The sequence below is a fragment of the Chiloscyllium plagiosum genome, chromosome 36, assembly GCF_004010195.1.
Source record: "Chiloscyllium plagiosum isolate BGI_BamShark_2017 chromosome 36, ASM401019v2, whole genome shotgun sequence".
Lineage (NCBI taxonomy): Eukaryota > Metazoa > Chordata > Chondrichthyes > Orectolobiformes > Hemiscylliidae > Chiloscyllium > Chiloscyllium plagiosum.
In genome coordinates, this window is record NC_057745.1 from 27,369,132 (window position 1) to 27,386,914 (window position 17,783).

General features: G+C 43.3%; 1 long non-coding RNA gene across 3 annotated transcripts in view; it reads right to left on the reverse strand.

Moving 5' to 3' along the window:
• LOC122541065 overlaps nucleotides 1-17,783 on the reverse strand; it is a 341,169-nt gene that overhangs the window by 136,450 nt on the left and 186,936 nt on the right. Inside the window, exon 1 of one of the 3 annotated variants that reach the window (XR_006309509.1) lies at nucleotides 2,368-2,678. The exons of the other annotated variants lie outside the window; for them this stretch is intronic. This is a non-coding gene — a long non-coding RNA (uncharacterized LOC122541065). Of the gene's footprint in view, nucleotides 1-2,367; nucleotides 2,679-17,783 lie in introns of those variants that run through there. 3 annotated transcript variants of the gene reach the window in all.

The following is a 17,783-nucleotide window of genomic DNA, read 5'->3' on the forward strand; positions in this document are numbered from 1 at the left end:
CAAACGTACTAACTGTACCTCTTATGCTCGCATCCAAATCGTTTGTGTAAATGACAAAAAGTACAGGACCCAGCACTGATCCTTGTGGTACTCCACTGGTCACAGGCCTCCAGTCTGAAAAACAACCCTCCACCACCACCCTCTGTCTTCTACCTTTGAGCCAGTTCTGTATCCAACTGGCTAGTTCTCCCTTTATTCCATGAGATCTCTCCTTGCTAACCAGTCTCCCATGGGGAACCTTGTCGAACTCCTTACTGAAGTCCATATAGATCACATCTACTGCTCTGCCTTCATCAATCCTCTTTGTTACTTCCTCAAAAAACTCAATCAAGTTGGTGATTGACAATCTCAGAACCTCTGCATATGCCGGTTGCTCTTCCCTTCTCTCAGCTGATGTGCTCTCATGACAGAATTCTTTATATCTATGACAAGCATATTTCCAATGAAATTATTTTTCAGTTGGCTAAAAGCACAGAATTTAGCTAGATATCACGTACTGATCAATATTTTCCTCTTTCTTTGATATCTGATTTTGAACAGATACCATTCATAAGTGACATTGATATGCTTCAAAATGTGTCTTCAAAGCCTATAAAATCTATTAGTGGGGTCTGTCTTTTGTCTGCTCTTTAGTGAGATCTAGGTTGTAATAAAACATTCTTTCCCCAGCACAGGTTTGCTACTCTTACTTGCTCTGGTTTTGGAAATTAATTTTGTTGCTATTTCAAATTTTTTGTCCCTAAGGGTGAAAGAAAATCCAATTCTGTCTCATATCTCTTTTCATTTCCATAACAGCAGGGTGTGGAAAATTCACAGCTACCTTGACTCATCCAGTAATTCAATTATCCAAACTGAATTTTATTTTTTAACTTCCTCTTTATTGTTTCTTTCTCGAGTTGGCTCTCTTACATCTCTGAAAATCCCCTTGCTTTAATGAATGGTCATTACCAACTGCACACAAAGACTAAGCAGAGTCATTTCGGACTTGAAACATTAACTCTGTTTCTCTCTCCACAAATGCTGCCAGAATTGCTGAGTTTCTCCAGCAATTTTTACTTTAATGTAATTGGCTGTTTAATGAAGTTGAATTCATAGTACTGCTCAGTGCCACTTAATCCGTGTGAGTATCAAACTAATTTAATAACCGATATGAGGAAATAGTTTATGAACTTGGTTCCAATAGTTCCTTGCACAACAACTTGTTTTAATGCATGATGCAGGTTGATCAACCTCAACTGTCAGCGATTCAATTCACAACAAGTAATTAACACTGGAGTTTTCACTCCTGTCACAGATCGTGATTATTCAAGGCATTCTGGGTCCTAAACTATCCATAGCTCCAAGCTCACAAATAACGACCAGGGGATTGGGTTAGCTCAGTTGCTGGTTGTGAAGCAATGTGATTCTAGTGGGGTAGGTTCAATTCTCATCACTGGCTGAGATTACCTTGAAGCACTCTCCTTCTCAACCTTGCCTGAGCTATGCTGGCCCTCAGGTTAAATCACCACCAGTCATCTCTGTCTAATGAGAGAACAGCTCTATGGTCTGGTAAGACTATGGTAACACAACAGTTGGCGTGGAATGGCTGAATGATGTATTGTTTTACACATTTTCATCAATGATTTAAAACTTGTACAGCTTATCCCACAAACCACACTATGAGTAAACATACAAGCTATGATCTCAACGTAAACTATTCCGTGTGGCTGAAACTATAACTGATATTTTCAAAACATGGTACAAATCATTTGTAGCATGAAACCTAAGGTGCTTCAGCCCAAGAATTCATTGTTCATTTTTATGCTCCACATGATCTCCCCTCCTTTATCTCATCTAATCTGTTAAGTGTCTCCAATTCCTTCCTCCCTTACATACTGACCAATCTTGTTCTTAAATGCACCTAAGCTCAATGCCTGAAAACACGCTATTAGTTTGAGGACAGAGAGGACAAAAATACCTGCCCTTTCACTTCCGCTTATATATTTTAAGCTTTGTCGGGGAAACATAATCAGGGCAACATGAAACAAGAAAGAGGATGAGAGACAAATTGCCTCAGCACATCGCAGTCTTAAGTTCTCTTGTTCCAGCCACACTGACGCCACTGTCTGGCCAGTCTGAAGAACTGGCTGTGGCTTCTAGTTGGTCTTACAAATCAAATTGGGAAAACAAGGCACTATAGAACAATGATTTCTTTGAAAATATCTGACAATTGGTCACAACGACGAGCAAAAGAAAATGCCGGAGCTTGGGTTTTCTTTTCCTGAACAGTTTCTGAAATCAAAATTCTGTGGAATGAGAGAAAGAAAATAAAAACACACAGCTGATTTTCCTCTCAGACTTGCAAATTTAGCAGTTCGGGGTACTTACATTTAACGGGCGGTTTTCCACCGCAATTCTAACAGGGGTTGTGCATCAGTGTTATCCAACTTCACTTGGAGCAGTTGCAGACCCATACCGTATAATAGTGGGTTATTAATGAAAGCAGCCTGATCATATCCACATGCTGACAGGATGACAGAAAGCCTGCTCATCAATCGTTAGCAGTTGCTGGAATCCTGCTCTCACCATGGTTACGGCACCTTACTACAACAGTAGGTGATCCAATCTATCGCCATGGTACCCAAAAAGGTTCCAGCAAAGGCTGATCTGTCTGAGCCTTCACAATGAACCAACACTTAAGCCCGTTTTAACACCGACAACATGCCCGGTCACAGCGGACAGTTCAGGGAGTGCACTCTTACCGAAAGCTGGCGGGGCTGGAGCTGGGCTTGAACTGTCTGATGAACACGAGCTGCCACTAAGAGCAAGGACTGAGAAAGGGGTGTACCCAGGCACAGAGGAAATTACTGACTGGGGGTCTTGCTTTATAGTCTGCCAGCGGTTTTCCATTGGTGAATCCCAGAGGAACATTAATGGGTCTGGTGCTATTGTAAATTACAGATGCTCTGACACTACGATCCTTGCTGCAAGGACAATTTTATTCAATGTCTTCGCAAAACACAAATGCACACACATATTCACTCGATATTATTCCTTCCATCAGTGAGCTTTTAATTCATTTACACAGCACTGAATGCATTTGCAAGGTATAAAACAATGAATCTTGCAATTCATCATCAGGGCTGTTTTAAACATCAGGATCTCTCACTCAGGTTGGCTAACATATATGTTTCTCTTGTTGCTTCCAAGCAATACAATAAATCTTAAAACCTTGTCTGCAATCTTGAAATCAATCCCTCGTTAAATTATGCTACAGTCGGTGGTCTAATGCTACTGCCATAAACCATAGACCATTAAGATATCGGTATTACACAGCCTGATGTCAATTACTGAATGCATTAAGCTTGATATTCTGAAAGATACACTTTCCTTTCACATTTACACCTCTCAGACAATTAGTGGACATATCCCGGGCTTGCAGTAACCTTCCAATGCAAAACCTTGTGTAAGTCCTCACTAACAGAGGAGTGGAGCTGATGCAATATTAGTTGGTTTCTCCAACAAATATTAGAAATGAACAACTTCAGTAGAAAACTGTATCAAATGTGAATATTGTGCCCAACTCAACTGCAATTAGGACCATTATGTTCACACATCGACTAGAATGGGGAACAAAGGGATGGCAGACCAACTAAACACAATAAAAACTGAAAGAACTGCGTACGCTGCAAATCAGAAACAAAAACAGAAATTGCTGGAAAAGCTCAGCAGGTCTGGCCGCATCTTTGGAGAGAAATCAGAGGTCACGTTTCGGGTCCAGTGACTCTTCCTCAGAATGTAAAAGGGAGGAATGGAAGGAAATCAGTAGGGAAATGATGTTGGGGAAATTGATGAGATGAAAGGCTGATAATTCGCACTGGGCCTGATTATCTACATTCCAGAATACTTAGGAAGCAGCCCTAGAAATAGTGAATACAATGATGATCATCTTCCAAGACTTTATAGACTCTGACATGGTTCCTATAAATTGGAGGGTAGCTGATGTAACCTCACTATTTAAAGAAGGAGGTAGAGAGAAAACAGGGAATTATAAATGGTTAGCCTGATATCATTAGTGGGGAAAATGCTACCATTTATCAAAAATTTAATGGCACAGCACATGGAAAATAGCGACAAGATCAGACAGAGCCAGCTTGGGACTTAGAGCAGAGAAATCAGGCTTGACTAATCTCCCAGAATGTTTGAGTTCAAAAAGGGAGCTGGAGGATGTGCTTTACTTGGACTTTTAGAAGGCTGTCGATAAGGTTGCACACAAGAGATTAAGCACTTGGTATTGGGGTAGTGTACTGACATAGAGAGAGAATTGGTTAGCAGACAGGAAACAAAGAGTAGGAATAAATGGCTCTTTAACTGAGTGAACAGGAAGTGTTCGGTGGGTTACTGCAGGGATCAATTCTCGGACCCCAATATATATTTACAATATATAATGATGAGTTAGATGAGGGAACTTCCATGTAATATGTCAAATTTTGCAGAAATCAAAAAGCTGGCTGGGAGGGTGAACTGTGAGGAGGAAGCAGAAATACACCAGTGTGATTTGGATAAGTTGAGTGACAGGGCAAGTATATGGCCGTTGTAGTATAAAGAGGATAAATGGGAGGTTATTCACTTTAGTAGAAAAATCATGAAAGCAGGTTATTATCTGAATAGTGGTGGATGGGGAAAGAGGGTGGGGCTGCAGTGGGACCTGGGTGCTCTTGTACACCAGTCACTGAAAGTAAGCATACAGGTGCAGCAGGTGGTCAAGAAGGCAAATGGTGGCTTCCATACCGAGAGGATCCGAGTACAGGAGCAGGGATGTCTTGCTGCAATTGTACAGGGCCTTGGTGAGGCCACAACTGGAGTGCAGTTTTAGTCTCCTTATCTGCAGAAGAATATTCTAGCAATGGACAAAATGCAGTGCAAGGGATTGCTGGGATGCAGTGCCTGATTGCTGGGATGGCAGGACTGAAAAGAGACTGGATCAGTGAAGAGTATATTCAATGGAGTTTAGAAAAATAAGGGGAAATCTCATAGAAATCTAGAACATTCTAACAGGACTAAACAGTGTATATGCATCCTTTTAATGACGATGGCTGAGAGATAAATTGTGGCCAGGAGTTTGGGAAAAGCTCTTCAAATAGCACTGTGAGATCCTTTACAGTATATGAGAATGCAAAGAGAGACCCTGGTTTAATGGTTCATTTGAAAATCAGCGCCTTTAAAAATGCTCACCCTTTGCGCACCATTGGAATATCAGCTTTGATTTAATAATGCAAGGTTTGTGAAGGTTTGTAGCTCAGGTTGAGGTTTAGGGTGTAGGTTTGCTCACTGAGCTGTAGGTTTGATATCCAGACGTTTCATTACCTGGCTAGGTAACATCACCAGTGGCGACCTCCAAGTGAAGCGAAGCTGTTGTCTCCTGCTTTCTATTTATATCTTTCTCCTGGATAGGGTTCCTGGGGTTTGTGGTGATGTCATTTCCTGTTCATTTTCTGAGGGGTTGATAGATGGCATCTAGATCTATTTAATAATCAAATCTCGGAAAGAGTCTTAACCCCACACCTTTCTGAATCAGAGGTCAAACAGCTCCCTATTAAGGAACCACATTAGACTGCAAGCACATTTTATACAATCAACGAATGATGTGGAAGGGAGCAATACAGAAGGAGACTTTTCAGCCTGTTGCATCTCTGTAAAAACAGCTCAACTAGTCCCAATCCCTTGTCCTTTCCCCAGAGTTCTGTCATAGACTCATAGAGTCATAGAGATGTACAGCACGGAAACAGACCCTTCGGTCCAACTCGTCCATGCTGACCAGGTATCCCAACCCAATCGAGTCCCACCTGCCAGCACCCGGCCCATATCTCTCCAAACCCTTCCTATTCATATACCCATCCAGATGCCTTTTAAATGTTGCAATTGTACCAGCCTCCACCCGTTTATACGGAGAAGAGGAGGAATTTCTTCTCTCAGAGGATAGTGAATCTGTAGAATTCCTTACTGCAGAGGGCCGCCGAGGCTGGGTCATTAAGTATATTCAAGGCTGAGGTAGATTTTTAATCAATACTAAATAAAGGGTTATGGGGAAAAGGCTGTCATTTGTTTTCTTCAGATAATCATCAAATCCCTTTTGGAAACTACCAGTGGCACCACCTCTGCCACACTCTCAAGCAGAGCACTCTTGACCCTAACTCCATGCTGTGTGAGAGACATCTTCCTCATGTCACATTTGGTTCCTTTGCCATTTACCTTATATCCTTTAGCTTAACATGTGTAAACCAATGGGAACAGTTTCCCTCTAACTACTTTGTCTAGACTCCTCATGGTTTAAACACAGTCACATTATTCTCAGCATGTGGCATCCTGGTTTGGATCATTCTCTGTCACCGATCATCCTTTCTCTTGAATCCAGGGTCTGTCTAATTATCAGTGGTGGAGAACTGATTGCTAGTGAGTCTAGCCAGCAGAGGCATTTGGTTTACTTAACAAGACAGTTTTACAGCAGGAGATACTGTTTGCAATAAGTTGCTAGGTATAATTACTAAGGACTCCTTGGAGCTGTGCAGAATATATCTACTTCCTTTGAGTACTCCACCCAGAGGCTGTGTGTCTGGGTGGAGCATAATGTGACAGGAGCATTAACTCCTCTTGAACTATGACCTTCTACAATAACATGTCTGTCAAATCATCTCTAAAGCTTCTCAATGAAAAGCAACCTCAATTTCTCCCATCTATCCACAGAACTGAAGTCTTTCCTGTCTGGAACCAGTTTTGTGAGTACTTTCTGCACCCCTAATACTGCCATGTCCTTTATAAATTGTGGAGTCAGAGTTGGACACAATATTCAAATTGAAACTGAACCAGAGTTTCAATAAATTTCACTGAAATTTGTTCCGTTTGTATTCTTCACCTTTATTGATGAACCCCAGATACTCTGCCTTTTTAACCACTTTCTGAAACTGCCCTGTCCCCTTCAATAATCTGTGTTCATTTACTTCTAGGTTCTTCTGTTCCTGCACCCTTTTAGAATGCTACTAAGGTTTGTGTCATCAACACATGTTGAAATTGTGCCCTTCACACTCAGTCTAGATTTTAACTCTATCAAGAAAACCAATGGTCCTGGTTTTTAACGTTGGGGAACCCTATTGTATACCTTCTTCAAGTCCTAAACATCTGATTGCATTTAGCATATAATCCACCTTCCAAAACCTCGATCCTTTTAACTCTGGTGACCCTTAATCCCAAAGTTCCCACCAGTAGTCCATTGACTGCCTTGGTCCCACTCTCTTAATCTCTCTAAGTTAAAAATGTCAAGATCCATCCCTTTAACCTTTACCACGAACCCCTTCATGAGTTGCTGCCCATTTTCTGTCATTCTTTCTAAAGTGGATTGGATTATTTGCTTGTATTTAAAAGCATTCCACAAAGGTAAGTTGCTTGAAAGCCCGGTAATTTCTAGGCAGGCAAACACATTGAGAACAGACAATTCAGATTGCAACATGTGAATCCTCTGTTAGATCATCCAACAATTATGATTCTCACACTGATACTTAAATTAAATGAGCTCAATTAAGGTTGGAATGGGGTTAGAGTATAGAGTACAGGGAAGATTAGATAATGTACAGCAATTATAATAATAAGATGATTACCTAGCAAACGTTGAGAGTTTGAGAATGTATAGGCAACTGTTGCATTTTCTTTTCAACAAAGGTAGCCAAAAAATATTGTTCTGCCTAGGCATATTGAGCTTTCTTTTCCAATTCCACCCTGCCCATATTTACTCTTACTTAGAATAGAGAGGATAAACAATGTCTCTTGCCCCAGGATTGGGCGGAATTCACTCTGACACTCTTAATCAAATTCACTGAAATCAAAGTGCCAGCAAGGTCCTGATGAAAGGCTTATGCTCAAAACGTTGATTCTCCTGCCCCTTGGATGCTGCCTGACCTGCTGTGTTTTTCCAGCACCACACTCTCGACTCTGATCTCCAGCATCTGCAGTCCTCACTTTCTACTACATCTCAATGAACTACCCAGCACCTCAGACAGCATGCCATCAAGCCCATCCAAAAGTTACTCAGCTCTCTGGTCTGCCTTTCTCCTAGCTTTGAACTATGTACTCACCCCCAAGTCCAAGATGGAGAATGGGAAAAACAATTGTAGCTGTAACAGTGCACATGTTTTGAGGTATTTTCGGTGTTGGAGGTGATTTCCTCGAATTCCAGGAGCAGCAATTATTGTTTTATAAGCTTTTGGGACTTTGAGGGAAAAAGACCAAAACAACAGCACTTTAAAAAGGAAGAAGACAGACAAAGGCAGAGACCACATGATCAGAGCTTGAAATCTACAGTGCTGTCTGACACAGCAGTGAGTCTGCACAGTTCCTGCCTTTGCTGTTTGAGTTCAAGTATCTCTGGACACTGGAGTGTGTCTAGGAAAAGTTAACGAACAGGGAAATTCATAACTGACCTTGAGGAACCTGTGTAGGAGAGCTCACAGCACAGGAACAGGTAAGTGCATAGGTAAGGTCCTGGGGAGTGTTGCTGAACAGAGAGAACTTGAAATGCAGGTTAATATTTCCTTGAAATTGGAGTCACAGGATGATACGATAGTGAAGAAGGCATTTGGTATGCTTTCCTTTGTTTGTCAGAGCATTGAGTATAGGAGTTTAGAGGTCATGTTGCAGTTGTACAGGACATTGGTTCGATCACTTTTGGAATATTGTGTGCAATTCTGGTCTCCCTCCTATTGGAAGGGTGTTGTGAAACTTGAAAGGGTTCAGAAAAGATTTGCAAAGATGTTGCCAGGGTTGGAGGGCTTGAGCTATAGGGAGAGGCTGAATAGGCTGAGACTGTTTTCCCTGGAGTGTCGGAGGCTGAGGGGTGACCTTATAGAGGTTTATAAAATCATGAGGGGTAGGGATAGGGTAAGTAGTGTCCAGAACTGGAGGGCATAGGTTTAGGGTGAGAGGGGAAAAATTTAGAAGTGATCTAAAGGGCAACATTTTCTCACAAAGGGTGGTACGTGTATGGAATAAGCTGCCAGAGGAATTGGTGAAGGCTGGTACAATTACAACATTTAAAAGGCATCTGGATGGGTATATGAATAGGAAGGGTTTAGAGGGGTATGGGCCAAGTGCTGGCAAATCGGACTAGATTGGATTGGGATATCTGGTCAGCAAGGACACGTTATACCGAAGGGTCTGTTTCTGTCCTGTACATCTCTATGAATCTATGAGTCAACCGTCGCATGGAAATGTAATGCTGTTCCTTCAATGTCATTGGATAAAAATCCTGTGAGTCTTTCTTAAACCAACACCATAGCAATATCATTGCCATGTGGTCTGCACCAAATCACCCAGACTTGTCACTACTAACTTCTCAAAGAAAGTAAAAGTTGGCTTAGCCAGCAACACCCATATCCTACAGATGAAGGTAGATTTTAATATGCTGTTTCATCATTATCTTTGTGCATTCTTACATGTACGCACAGGAAGAACATGATATGACACAATACTTGGGATAAACCTAATATTCTTTTACTCTTTCCTGACATTACTCACTGCTGCTTAATTTCACTTTGTTCTTTTCTTCTACTGTATTCCTTTGCTACTCTAACCTTTTTCCATTTCTTAGTGACTATGTGGCATTGTTTGACCCCTCACTGTGTCTTTGTCTATGTTTAGCTATTGTGTTTGCTGTTCCCCTTTGTACTTTGTCCTTTTTTTCATAGAGTGATAGAGATGTACAGCACAGAAACAGACCCTTTGGTCCAATTCATCCATGCCGACCAGATATCCTAACCACGTTTAGTCCCATTTGCCAGCATTTGGCCCATAACCCTCTAAACCCTTCCTATTCATATATCCATCCAGATGCCTTTTAAATGTTGTAATTGTACCAGTCTCCACCACTTCCTCTGGCAGCTCATTCCATACACGCACCACCCTTTGCATGAAAATGTTGCCCTTAGGTCCCTTTTATATCTTTCCTCTCTCACCCTAAACCTAGTCCTCTAGTTCAGGACTCCCCCACCCCAGGGAAAAGACCTTGTCTATTTACCCTATCCATGCCCATCATGATTTTATAAACCTCTATCATATCACCCCTCAGCCTCCGACGCTCCAGGGAAAACAGCCCCAGCCAACTCAGCCTCTCCCTATAGCTCAAACCCTCCAACCCTGACAACATCCGTATAAATCATTTCTGAACCGTTTCAAGTTTCACAACATCCTTCTTATAGGAGGGAGACATGTACACAATATTCCAAAGTGGCCTAGCCAACATGTTGTACAGTTGCAACATGACTTCCAAACTCCTATACTCAATGCTCTGACCAATAAAGGAAAGCATACCAAACACCTTCATCACTATCCTACCTACCTGAGACTCCACTTTCAAGGAACTATGGGCCTGCTCTGCATGAGGTCTTTGTTCAGTAACACTCCTTCGCACCTTACCATTAAGTGTATAAGTCCTGCCCTGATTTGCTTTTCCAAAATGCAGCACCTCACCTTTATCTAAATTAAACTCTCTCTGCCACTCCTTGGCCCATTGGCTAATCTGATCAAGATCCTGTTGTATTCCAAGGTAATCTTCTTCGCTGTCCACTATACCTCCATTAGGGATAGTCAACATGGCTTTGTGCGTGGGAAATCATGTTTCACTTATGTGATTGAGTTTTTTAATGAAATAACGAAGAAGTTTGATGAGGGCAGAGTGGTTGACGTGATCCACATGGACTTCAGTAAGATAAGGTTCCTCATGGTAGACAGGTTAGCAAGGTTAGATCTCATGGACTACAGGGAGAACTAGCCATTTGGATAGAGAACAGGCATGAAGGTAGAAGTTAGAGGGTGACAGTGGAGGGTTGCTTTTCAGACTGCAGACTTGTGATCAGTGGTGTGCCACAAGGATCGGTGCTGGGTCTGCTGCTTCTCATCATTTGTATAAATGATTTGGATGTGAACCAAGGAGATATAGTCAGTAAGCTTGCAGAAAGCACCAACAATTTTAGGTTAAGTCCCAATCATTATGGGTTAAGATCTTGAACACCAAACTCTAGGCTGGTGCTCTCTGTACTGACCACATCGCTGGGTCTGGAGTCACATGTAGTCCAGGATGGCAATTTCCTTCCCTGAAGGGCATGAGTAAATCAAATGGGTTTTTCCAAATAATTGATTCATGGTCACCATTAGTCTCTTAATTCCAAACTTTGTGTTTAATTGAATTCAAATCGCACCATCTGCCATGGCAGGACTTGAACCCGGGCCCAGGGGACATTGCCTGGGAAAAATATCAGTCCAGCAATAATACCACTGGGCCATCACCTCCCCACTGAGATCCTGTAATCTCTCCCAATTGCTACAACAAACCCTGACAACATTTCAAAGTGGAGAATAGGAGTTTTCCTCTCATGCCCTGGCCAATATTTATCTCTGAACGAGTATCACAAAAACAGATCACGATCTATTGCTGCATTTGTCTTTGTGGGAGCTTGCTGTGTCCAAACTGGCAGCCGCATTTTCTGCATTACAACTGTGAGTATACTTCATAAAGATTTTACTGGCTGCAAATTAATCTTTGGTGCTTGTAAAAGATGCTGTATCAATACAGGCCTTCCTTTCTTTGCATTAAAAATCACACAATACCAGGTTATAGTCCAATAGGTTTAATTTGAAGCAAACTAGCTTTCGGAGTGCCACTCCTTGCTCCGAAAGCTAGTGCTTCCAATTAAACCTGTTGGACTATAACCTGGTATTGTGTGATTTTTAACTTTATACACCCCAGTCCAACACCAACATCTCCACATCATTTCTTTGCAGTGATATTGTGTTCATTTATTCCCATGCAGTTATTCAGTCACCTGGACTGTTTGTGTCTAGTTATTGTTCCTCCTTTTTCTGCTATCTCAGGAGACGCAGCAGTACTTCCATAATTCAGCATACTCACACGTGTGCCTTATACTCGACATTAAACTAACAAGGAGAAAGACAGTATCAGACAAGGTTAATCCTCAAACAGAACAACATCTCACATCTCGCTATCTGTTTAATTATTTGTGTTCATTTATTGCTCCAGTGTTATTTTGCTGTCTCTTTTCTTGTGTGTTTATCTGTTGTTCCTTTGCTATATTGTTTTGTTTCTTAATCTTATTCCTGTCTACACGATGGGGAAATCATGAGATCATTGATAACGGCATAATCTCTTTATCTCCCTTCCCCAAAGCTGAATGCGAAATGCTAACCAAACTTCCAAAAACCCCACCCATCCAGGAATTAAAAATGTTTGCCTCACTTTAATAACTCAGGAAACCCAACTGGAAAGGACAATCCTGGGGCTGCTTTAAACAGGGCTCAGGTGATGAGTTCTAGCTAGGTAGGCCATTGTCTGTTACCAAGGGAACTCATTCTCAACAAGCTCCACGAGGAAATTAATTAATGATTCTCCATGGGTCTTGTAGGGTTTATAACATCTGTCCCCTTCCAGGTCTGAGGGTTTCCCCTCACTCCTGTGGTAATAGGGATTTTGCATCCCCTCGCCCATGGTCCCAGTCTTGTCACTTTCTGGGTCTGGTCAGGGGTTGTATAGTAAATTGGTGCATGTCTCTTTCCTGAGTAGTGACCTCCAACTGACTTTCTGCCCCCTCTGTTTCCACCTTCGAGTCTGGGTCCTCCTAGTCCTCAGGACTGGCTCTCCAGCTTTTCGTGGGCAGTGTGCCATCTGTTAGTTGGTGTGAAGCATGGTGATGGTGGCATGTCCATAGAAATAATTGTTTCTGAGGATGATTTCCACTGAGATAGATGTGTGTGCTTTTCGTGGTCTTCTCCCTGGTTTTAACCACGTATACCAGACCCATTTTCTTAAGGGTATCTCCCAGAATCCATGGAGACCATCACCGAGGTTCCTTACGGGAATGGTATCTCCTGGTTTAAAATCTCTAGTTGGCCTATGTCCATTGGGGCCCCTTTTCTGGGTTTGTTGCTTTAATTCAACTGTCTCGTCCAATGGCAGGCTAAGCATAGGCCAAAAGCATCAGCCCATCAATCGTTCCACCAGGGTTACTCCCGTCATTACATGCGGCATTGTCCTATTGTTGAGCAGGAAAGGTGTAAGCTCAGTTTCCAAAGACCCTGTAGTTTGTTTTCTCACAATTCTTCTGAATATCTGGACTGGCAGTTCAGTCAGAGCGTGAGGATGGGTGGTAGGGTGCCCTGTGTATGTGTCTTATCCTGTCTGCCTTCATAAATATTTAGATTAGATTCACTACAGTGTGGAAACCGGCTCTTTGGCCCAACCAGTCCTCGCTGACCCTCCAGAGAGTAACCCATTTCCTTATGACTAATGCACCTAACACTATGGGCAATTTAGCATGGCCAATTCACTTAACCTGGACATCTTTGGACTGTGGGAGGAAACCCACACAGACACAGGGACAATGTGCAAACTCCACACAGACAGTCGCCCGAGGCTGGACTCGAACCTGGGACACTGACGCTGTGAGACAGCAGTGCTAACCACTGAGCCACCGTGCTGAAACTCTTCCCTCCCCAGCCGGGAAATGGGATCCTGTTGTCTGTTATAAGGATCTCTGGTATACTGTGTGTACTAAATGATTGGTGGAGATTTTCAGTGGTGTTGTAAGAAGTAATAGAGACCACTAGGTTTGTGTTGATCCCTCTTGAATGGGCATCGATAAGGATTATGAATGTAAATGACCCTGTGAAATCTGCATGTGCCCGCACCCAATGTATGCCCACCCATTCCCAAGGGTGCACTGAGGCTGCTGGTGAGGCCTTCGAGTTTTCCTGGCAAGTTTTGCACCACTTGACCAGGTTTTCCATATCTGTGTCCCTGCCAGGCCACCAAACATAGCTCCTTGTGAGCACTTCCATTTTAGAAATTCCTGGGCGACCATTGTGTAATTCTTGGGAGTATCAGTTGCTGGCCTGGACATGGGACAACCATTCAGGCTCTCCACAAGATAACGTCATCTTCTATGTTCAACCCCCAATACTTTGAGAGATAGGGTTTTGTACAACTTCATTTTGGTCCTCTATTCAGGCCGGTACGATTTAGCTTCACCAATGTAGAGTCTTTTTGAGTCCAAGCCTGGATTTGATTGGCAGATACTGGTAGAGAGTCTTTGAAGCTGAAAGTCATGAAGACTTCATCCACGTTCAAAGGTGAAGGTAGGCTGGTAAGTAGCAGCTCAAGACATCCACATTGGTTACATGTCTCCCTGGGTGATATTCCAAGGTACATTCATAGGCATCTCCTAGCAGTGCCTGGCATTGAATCTAAGCTGATGCAATGGCAGGAATCACCTTGCCTTCTTTGAAGATGTTCAGCAGTGGTTTGTGATCAGTTACTGTGGTAAAATGCTGACCATGGACATACTGGGGAGCTTCGTCACCGTGAATACCATGGTCAAACCTTCTTTCTCGATGTGGACATACTTCCTTTCTAGCTCTGCCAGGGTTCGTGATGCGTACAGGATTGGATGTTCTGTCACATCATCCCAATAACACTATCCCTATCGCATAAAGGGATACAACGAGTGACCTCAGGAGGTCAATTTTTAGCTTCAAGTGGCATTGTTTTACATTTGCAATGGCTTTCTGTTGTGTGATTTGCCACAACCCTTTCTGATTCTTTTTTCAGTCGGGCACCGGGGATGAGGTGTGTGTGTGTGTGTGTGTGTGCGCGTGTGTTGTTGGAGGGGGGGGGGGGGTAGAGTGGAAGGGAGGGATAGAGTGCCAGCACATTTTCCAGGTTGGATACGAATTTCCCCCAGTAATCTATGAGACAGAGAGAACACCTCAACTCCACTGTGTTTCCTTGGAAGCCCTTTTTATGGCTGCCAGCTTCCCTTCAGAAGGATGTAATCTGTCCTTGTTAACCCTGTAACCGAGGGTATGTTACCTCATTACCAGGAACACACATTTTTCCCTTTTTAGCTGGACGCCAGTCACAGAAAAATGCCACAAAACCTCCTCAAACTCTCCACCTGTTTCCTTTGCAGTAGCTCCTGAGATTAAAGCACTACCCAGATAGATTGCTACTCTGGCTGTTCTCCATTCCCCTTTGAAAGATGGCACCAACCAAATATACCCCAAAGGCCAAGTGAGGGTACTCATCCAGTCTTTTGTGAGTATTTAAAATGATGCACTTCCTGGGTGAGACCCCACACTCCAGTTAGAGGTAGGTGTGGCTCATATCCAATTGGTAAAATATGTGACCTGCAACCAGCTTTCTACACAGGTCTTCTTATATGTGGTATCAGGCTGTGTGTCTAAGTGGCAAGCTCTGATGACCATCACCTTATACTCCCCACAGAGGTGGACTGGGTTGTCAGGTTTTAAAACTGGGACTACTGGCCTGGCCCACTCAGCAAATTGTATGATGCCAAGTTCCTCTAGACACTCCAAGTTAGCCTCTACATTGGCACCTGGGGCATAGGGAACCAGTTGTGCCTTGAGGTATTTAGGTCAGGTGCCTTGGTCCATATAGATCTTGACCCTTGAACCTTTTATCTTCCCAAGGCCCTTGTGGAAAACTTTGGGATACTACCCTATGACTTCATTTCCATTGCCATCGAGTCACAGAGACGTACAACACAGAAACAACTTGTTCGGTCCAAATCATCCATGCGGACCAGATATGCTAAATTAATCTGGTCCCATTTGCCAGCACTTGGCCCATATCCCTCTAAACTCTTCCTATTCATGTATCCATCCAGATGTCTTTTAAATGTTGTAATTGTACCAGCCTCCACCATTTCCTCTGGCAGCTCATTCCATACACACACCACCTTCTGTGTGAAAGTGTGTTCCTTAGGCCCCTTTAATATCTTTCCCCTCTCACCCAAACCTGTGCCCTCTAGTTCAGGACACCCCCAACCCAGGAAAACGACATTGTCAATTTACCGAATCTATGCCCCTCATGATTTTATGAAACTCTACAAGGTCACTCCTCAGCCAGTGTCCATTTTAAAGATCTGTTGCCAATCCAGGTAGATTTTCTTTACACAGCCCCTTTCCAAAAGGTTGGGACCTGGCCCTAGTACCAACATTAAGGGGACTCAAACTGTCTGTTGCCACTGGGGTTACAGTGGTCCCAATAAACATCAGGGCTTCCCAGTGTATGTGGCCAATATAGCCTTCGTGTCACACAGGCTTAAAAACAAGATGTCCCAAAGGTTTCCTCTCCAACAGTAGATACAGCTGTACCACTGTCTATCTCCATGTCTAGGGTTGGCCATTTCCCTGAAGTTTTATCTTAGTTGGAGCTGTATTGGGAGCAGTGATGTAATTTTGCTGTATCAATTCCTCATCCTTGGGCTGATTTATTTGCAAAGCCTTGTCTTGAGGTGACTCTGCCCTTCGGCCTGGGCAGTATGCATTTCACCTGTTTTGGTAGCCTTGTCCAGGGCGAACTTTATGACTGCAAACACAGTCTGGGCATTCTTGCTCCTCACTGTATGTGGAGAAACTTCCTGTCCTGTTCTGGGATGCTGTGTCCTCTGACTCCAGCTGTCTTTCCCTGGCAACAAACGGGGGTCACCCAAGGCTGAGGACGGTGCTGCCCATGAATCCCTGAAGCCCCTGAGCCCCTTTTGCCACAGTTTCACGGGAAACGGTGAGTTCCACATTCAGATCTGGTTCTGTCAGTAGCTTCTTTTGGATCGTAGCATTGTGATTCCTTAGCAGTTCCTGAAGTGCTCACAATTTCCACAAGAATTCAGCAACTGATTCCCCAGGAAGCTGTATTAAACTTGTACTACTGTTTTTTTACATTTCAATCAGATATTTTATAACATACCTAGGGAACAGGTGAGACTTGAACCCAAGCCTCCTAGCCTGAGGCAGGGACACTACCACTGCACCAAAAGATCCCCTCTAGGTCCTCTTTTTATTATATCCTGAAGTTCTGTCCCACATAAGTAAGCAACTTACCCACCACCAAATCACCACAACTTGTTTAGCTATTGACTACCACCAGTAATCACCCGAACCAGAGGACACAGTTTAAAAATAAGGGGTAGGCCATTCAGAACAGAGTTGAGGAGAAACGTCTTCACCCAGAGAGTGGTGGGTGCATGGAATGCTCTGCCCCAGAAGGCTGTGGGGGCCAAGTCTCTGGATACTTTCAAGAAAGAGTTGAATAGAGCTCTTAAGGATAGTGGAATCAAGGGTTATGGGGATAAGGCAGGATCCGGATACTGATTGAGGATGATCAGCCATGATCATAATAAATGGTGGTGCTGGCTCGAAGGGCAGAATGGCCTACTCCTGCACCTATTGTCTATTATCCATTGTGTAGCCAATTAAAAATTAACAAGCAAAGACGCTTATGGACAAATCAAACCATCAAAGCGAAGGAGGGTTTGTGAGAGAAGGAGGGGGCTAAATCAAAATGCAGTCAGAGGGGGAAAAATAGCACGAAGGGCATCGAGAGCATTGGTGGACACCTTGTGCTCTGTCCCCAAGGAAACCTGGGCTCGAACGTAACCTTGGAGGAGGGGCAGCTAGTCAGCAGAATGACCCCTTCCATGACTCACTGCTTGGACCTGTTTATAGCCAGCCTGCCCAGGCCCAGGAGCAGACCCACAAGGAGATCCTCTGATCTGCCCGCACCCCTCCACACCCAACGATCAGGAGCGTAGGGCTGAAGTGCAACTAAAAACACAGCACAATATTTCTCAAATAACTAAAAAGGGAGTGCAAACACTCACAACCTACACAAATATGGTTCACAGACTCCACAGTACCACAAAGTAAACAGTGGGGCTGGGAGTCTG